Raw genomic sequence first — 6,695 nt, 5'->3', positions numbered from 1 at the left:
CTGCACTCATCCATTCACCAACCATCTAGGGAGGGCCAACTATGTGTCAGGCACTGTTCTAGATACTGGGGATAGAGCCCTGAATGAAACAGACCCTGCCACTGCCATCACAGGACTTGTTGTCTAGGGAAAGGAAGAGATATTAGACACGTGATAGCAGAAATACAGCTAACCGTGTAATTATGCTTTATGATCAATGCTGTGAAAGAAAAGTAAAAGGTAAAATGAAAGTTGACGCCAGATCTTAGATGAGATTGTCCTGGAAACAGGAAGAAGGAATATCACGAGTAATATTCAAGCTGACACGTGAAGAGGCAGCCAAGTGCAGGAAGGAGGGGATCTCAGAAGAAAGAAAGTCCCAGGCAGGGGGAACAGCAAGGACGAAGGCTCTGGGGTCGGGTAAAAGTTTGGCACTTTTGAGATCATGATAGAAAAAAAACCCAAAAAACTCACATCGTATCTGGAGTTTAGTGAGCAGGGGAGAAAGTGAGAGGGGATTATGAGGTGGAACAGTGAGAGTGGGGGCAGATTTTCTATGAACAAGAGTCTCTATTTAGGAAACGCAGATGAGGATTTAGGGCTTGAGGAGGGCAGTGGAACCATCCCAAAACAACACTCTTGGGCGGAACAAAGATAATGATAAGAGGAGGAGCCCCCTCAGATTTTTTATACATAAGGAGAATGAGGACGGCCGTTGCTTTCATTAAAAAAAAAAAAATTATCTTGGGCTAAAATCATATCATGCTGGCAAGGGAAAGCATTCTTGATTAAAATAAACCCAGACAGGTCAAGTTAGTAACATATCCTGAACTTTTAGGGGCTGGGACATTGCCTTAGTCAGGTTTCTTTTAGTTAACAGTGACAGAGACCAACACTAATTATCTTAAGTTAAAAAAAAAAAAAAAAAAGGTATGGATTTAAACAACTGGGGAGCCTAAGGAGTAAACTGGCAGGGTAGAGAGAGTCAAGCTTGTCATTGTCTGTCCCTTTCGGTCTTCTTAGCTCCGTCTGTTCTCTCTTTCCTTCTCTCTCCTCACTGATTTACTCTGACGTGGCTTCATTCTAAACTAGGCAACGATGACATCATGCTACTTCAGATAAAAGAGCTAGATTATTGTGTGCATTCTGAGTCATAAAGTCACATATTCATGGATCTTATACCCATCCCTGAACCAACTGCCAGGAGGACAGAGCCATCTGATTGCCCGGGATCAGTTGCACCCAATCATGTGGATCAGGGAATAGGAGTGTGGAACTGGAGAGGGGTAGTCCCCAAAAGTGTCCTGGCAAATGAAAACAGATCCCTTGTACTTAAGGGGTGCAAAACTTATCCTGCCTCCACACATAGAATTTAATTGTTCCATTGTTTTTATAAATTAAAAAAGAAATGTTACCCATAAACCTACCATCAATTGTTAATATTTTGCTGTTTATCCCATCAATCATATACACACTTATGCACATAGAGATACACATATTTTATTCGCTTCGTTTTCCTCTTTTTTTTTTTTTTTGTAGTCATTTGGTAGGAGAATTTAACTCCAATGGCATTAACTTTTAATTTTTTTCCAAAGAAACTTAAACCTCTATTCCTCTAATCAGAGATCTCCCAAATGAAACTCTTGTTGACATTCCTCTATGTAAACCTCAATCCAAAGCTTTTACTCCTTCCCATCTTTCTTAACATTTAACACTGATATCAAAAGCCCCCGTCATCATTTGATTTTAGATTCAACCATAAAGGTTACAGTGCTCTTGTTCCCAAATGTTTTTGTACTTTTCATCTTACCATAGCTTACAATCTTTATTTCTGATTTAAATTTAACCTAGAGTACTTTCCGTAGTCCTTTCTCCCAGAAAACATGAGTGTATTTCTGAGTCCTCGCATATCCAGAAAAAATAGTCTTTACACATAAATGACAAGTTGTAGGATTCTTGGAATGTAGTCCTTTTCTTTCAGAATCTAGGATCACTGTTTCACTGTCTTCTAGTTTCCACTGTTGCAGAAGTTTAATACCAGTCTGGTCATTTTCCTTTGTAAGTAAGATTTCTGTGTGCCTGGAAACATGTTGGATTTTCTCTTTAACCTCAAATCTGAGAAACTTCACCAGGGTATGATGAGTTTGGAGTTCTTTGTGCAAGCTGAAAGTTGATGAGCCCTTTAGTTCTAAAATTGCAAGTTTTTCTATAGCTGATTGTTTTCTTTCATTATTTCCTTAATTATTATTTTTCTCCTTCTATGCCTTTTGCCTTAAGGCTCTCCTGTGGTATGCACACCACATCTCCCAGAGCTACCCTTTATGAACCTTATCTTGTACGCATGATTTGCATTTATGTGGGTTATTTTTGTTTTGTTTTGTTTTGGGTCTCTGGGTACATGTGCTGCTTCCCTCACTTGATTTTCCAGAACACCAATTCCATTCTCAGCAGTAACTGGTGCCTTTTCCAGTTTCTTGGTTAATTAAAAAAATTTTTTTGCAGTCTTCAGGCTATATCTTCTTTACAGTTTTCAGTGTTAGATATTTCTTGTCCTTTTTCCATTGGAACTTCTTCCATAGGTGCATCAGTACCTGCTGGGGACTTGGCTTCTCTCCTTTAAATGGCTGTGAGCTTTCTTTCCTCAAAACATCGACAGTTTCACTCCACTGTCTTCTGCTGTATTGTATTGTTGAGGAAAATTCTGATACAAGCCTGATTTTCATTCCTTTGTAGGACACCAGTTTTATTTCACCTGAGTACCTAGAAAGCTGCACCTATGCTGAGGTTGGTGACGGGGTGTCTTCTGTCTTTAGTTAGGGAAGGTGACATCTAACAAGCAGTGGACCACCCTAAGAGCAGTTAGATATCCCCCATTATCTTTTTTTTTTCCCCCCTACCCGTGACTCCAGCAATCAGTTATTGGGCTTTAGCCAGTTTACCATTAATGGAGAGTCCTCCTGATGTCTATGACCACTGCCCAGTAGTCTGGTGTGTAATATTCAAAATAGTTATTTTTCTGTTTGCATGGATAGTTCTGTGAGAAGATGTTGGGGGTGGGGGAGAAATGATTACAGACAGTAGTTAAGCTTCTTTATTGCTAAAAACATAAACTCTGTTTCCGTTGTGTTATTCGAAAGCCGTTGGGGAGCTCCAAGACTTGATGTTTGCATTGGAGAAGTAGGCTTGGAAAATTGGGATAAACCGATGGAGGTAGGATGGCTGGGGATGAAACGGGGAAAAGTCTGGTTACTACACTTTGCCAGCTCTGCTCTCCTGAAGACTCATCATGCTGCTGGATTCTTAACCTAGCTACTGCCACCGTGAATTGTTCCTGACGGTCCCTGGATCTTTGCACCACTCATTTGTTGCAAACACAGCAGGCAGGGTAGAAACATTCCCCATTTGGGCTTTCATGGTAGAAACGGGAACTATAGTTCCCTCCGGGAACTATAGCATAAAGGAGTCTCTCCCAAAAGAAAGGGGTTTTAGATGCTGCCAAGCCAAATAGGGCATGTGTCCATCTTAGCAAACATCAGTGGGTTTCTGATTTCTTCCACTAAGTAGGAGTTTTTAGTTCTGTTTGGGAATCGTGACACTTTCTCAGAAATGATGAAGCAGATGCTGTCATCGCCTTGCCTGCACCCTCTTGGCACTCATCTCTGCACAGCACCTGATTACTCCAAACATCTGCAGCTCTCTGCCAGCTACAGGGATGCACTTGACCTCTACCCAGGACAAATTGGAAGAGCCAGATACTTAATGCCCCTTGATTCACTTCTCAACCAAAGACAGGGCATAGCCATAATGGATAAGTACACCAGCTTCCATGTTCCATGGTTGGGGTATCTCTGGGATGTATTCCATACTCTTTCCTAGTGTTACCCAGCAGGGTTGAACCCCAGCTGCCCACAGTGGGAAATGGTTTGATAACACAGCCTTTGTTTCCTGTCTCCCTTACCCATTCCCCTACTTGTATTTCCTGAGATCACCTTCCAAATAAACTACTTGCACTTAAATACTTGTCTTAGGGTCTGCTCTCGGGGTTACGCAAACCCAGACCTTTGGTGAAGCCCTGTTTGGAGTGGGTTCAAGAGTACCTGGAATGAAGGGACAGGGCTGAGGAGTCCTGATCCTTTTCCCGCTTCTCACTTGGAGCTGCTGAGGAAGTATTAAGGCTTTATCCTGAAATCCCACCCTCTGTATACCTTTTGACCCAGTGTTTTCACTCCTACAAGTTTATCTTACAGAAGGACGCCCACTTGTGTGCAAAGACACAAAATGACATTTGTTTTTTGACTGTGATAGAAAACCAAATGGAAACACTAAAACATCCATTGGTTGTGTCAAACAAATTACAGTGCATCCCTACAATCTAACACAATGTAGCAATTAACAATAATGCTACCAATTTCCAGGAACTAATATGGAAAGATGCCCAAAGTATACTGTCGAGAGAAAAAGATCAAACTGTAGTTTTAATTTGCAAATCGGTATCTAAGTAAATATTTATGAAATGTCTATGTGACAGGCTTTCATTGTCCTGGTTTTTAAAAATTTCATCAGTTGCCTTACCTAGTTGTGTTTTACTTAAAAAATGGCTTCTTTTCTAAACGTATTCAAAGAAGATAAGAAAAGGAGGATTCAGGGTACCTTTTGAAAACTGTTTAGAGTTGATAGTTTGAACACCTTATATAGAAGAATTTTCCACCATTTTTTATGAAAGACCTGATTTGAAGATAAATATTATATATGAATATTTGTACATATATCTGAGTTTGACAGTTATGGAACATACGTCACTGATTCCCTTCTGTGCTGTTTGAATTTTTACCCTCACCCTGCCAGGGTTTTCTAAGTCTCCCTTCCTAGTTAGTGGCTTCCTACTCTTTGGAATCCTTGCCCTTTTTTCACTGCCAGATTCTTCTGTGATCTCCTCTGAACTCTCTATCCTAGCAGGGCAAAGAGCCATATTTAACCATCCTGACAGGACTGTTTTCCTTTTTCCAGTTCCCTCACACTTGCATCTCTTCCAAAGATATTCAAAGAAGATGAGGAAGAATGCAGGGAAGCATTTTAGAACTGTTCAGAATTCATAGCTTGAATACTTTAAAGCTTTAAGACACTTTTTTTTCCATAAAAGACTTAAGTTGAAGAAAAATATACTGTGTAATATTTTCCCTGCGCCCCATCCTATGCACGACTGGCATAAAGTGTTGCTTATTGTAAAGCAATTGGTTATTATGACTCCTTCCGCAATTTAATTTACCTCAGGAAGCCGCTTTCCTCCATAAAGTGGGAGAAACAATGGAGTCTTTTACATTCTCAGTAATATGGTGCTCATTAGCTAAATGCTGACTTTGTTGGGCTCTGGAACAGAACAAAATATCCTAAAGCAAGGTCATGGGTGTAGCACACTGTAGAGAAAGGGGGCCCTCACCCCTGTGTCTGAGTCCTGGGTGGGGACAGAGCCAGGCTGGGAGTCTAGTGCGGGAGGCTTGCTGCCCAGGAGGCCTCTTCGCCTCCTCCTGGACCTGAGCCCCTAGGGAGTGATGAAGAAGGGACAGAGGGGGACATTTAAACCTCCAGGGCCAGGTGTGCCAGAGTATCTTAGAGACTGGTGGTCTCCGTGGTTTTTTTCCCCATGATTTTTTTTTTTTTTTTTTCCAGTACGCGGGCCTCTCGCAGTTGTGGCCTCTCCCATCGCGGAGCACAGGCTCCGGACGCGCAGGCTCAGCGTCCATGGCTCACGGGCCCAGCACTTCTGCGGCATGTGGGATCTTCCCAGACCGGGGCACGAACCCGTGTCCCCTGCATCGGCAGGTGGACTCTCAACCACTGCGCCACCAGGGAAGCCCCCCCATGATGTTTTGATCGCAACTACCTCTATTGGTAAAAATGTCTGAACATATACTCCCAATATAAATCATAATGATACACTATTGAATATCTTACAAACAAAAAGAAGTCAACATCTTAAAGAATGAAATTTTAAAATAAAGAAAAATTTAAGTGTAAATACAAGACCACTCGATAGATAGGTCAGGAGCAGTCAATCCTACGGTCCCCAGATGAATCATGAAATGATCCCTGGAACTTGCAGCTTTAAATTCAAGCAAGTAACCTCATACCAACCCCTACCCCCAATATTGCACCAAAATATTTGTGAAGGTACAGAAAACTTCCACAGCTTACATTGCCTGAAGGATAACCTTAAACGGAATTTGGGAAGAATTTTCACCAAATTTAGGACTAATAGAGTAAGACAGAGAAAAAAAATGGTGACAAATCTTGCTTCATCCGTGAAATAGAGTATCCTTGTTTTCTAAAAAGAAGGCAGAAAGAATCTTCAGCAACCTCTGTTTTCTACCCTTTAGGAGTTCTGCAACACCCATGCAATCAGATAGACATTTCAGAACACCGGGAGGCTGTACTTTGAGGAGCCTGATTTCCCACACCCCACAACACCGTCTGTTCTACATCCATCCAAAGACTGCAAATCGCAGAAAGGAGGGCAGGGAGTTTGGGGGTGGGCAAAAGAGAGAGAGAGATGGTATGGAGAATTTTAGAGGGCTGGGGTCCCAAGGTCAATGCTTTGACAAAAAGAAAGAGCAAAGACATCTTCACAGCGGCACCAGATGAGGGTTTGCAATTCTCATTTATTCCATCAATTGAACACATCAGAGAGCCAGGAACTGAGAAGTAAGAGAAAATCTCCC

Source organism: Aethalodelphis obliquidens, unplaced genomic scaffold (genome assembly GCF_003676395.1).
Source record: "Aethalodelphis obliquidens isolate GAN/ISIS:26980383/991018 unplaced genomic scaffold, ASM367639v1 scaffold4, whole genome shotgun sequence".
NCBI classification, from domain to species: Eukaryota; Metazoa; Chordata; class Mammalia; order Artiodactyla; family Delphinidae; genus Aethalodelphis; species Aethalodelphis obliquidens.
Note: the sequence above shows the minus strand (reverse complement) of the source record.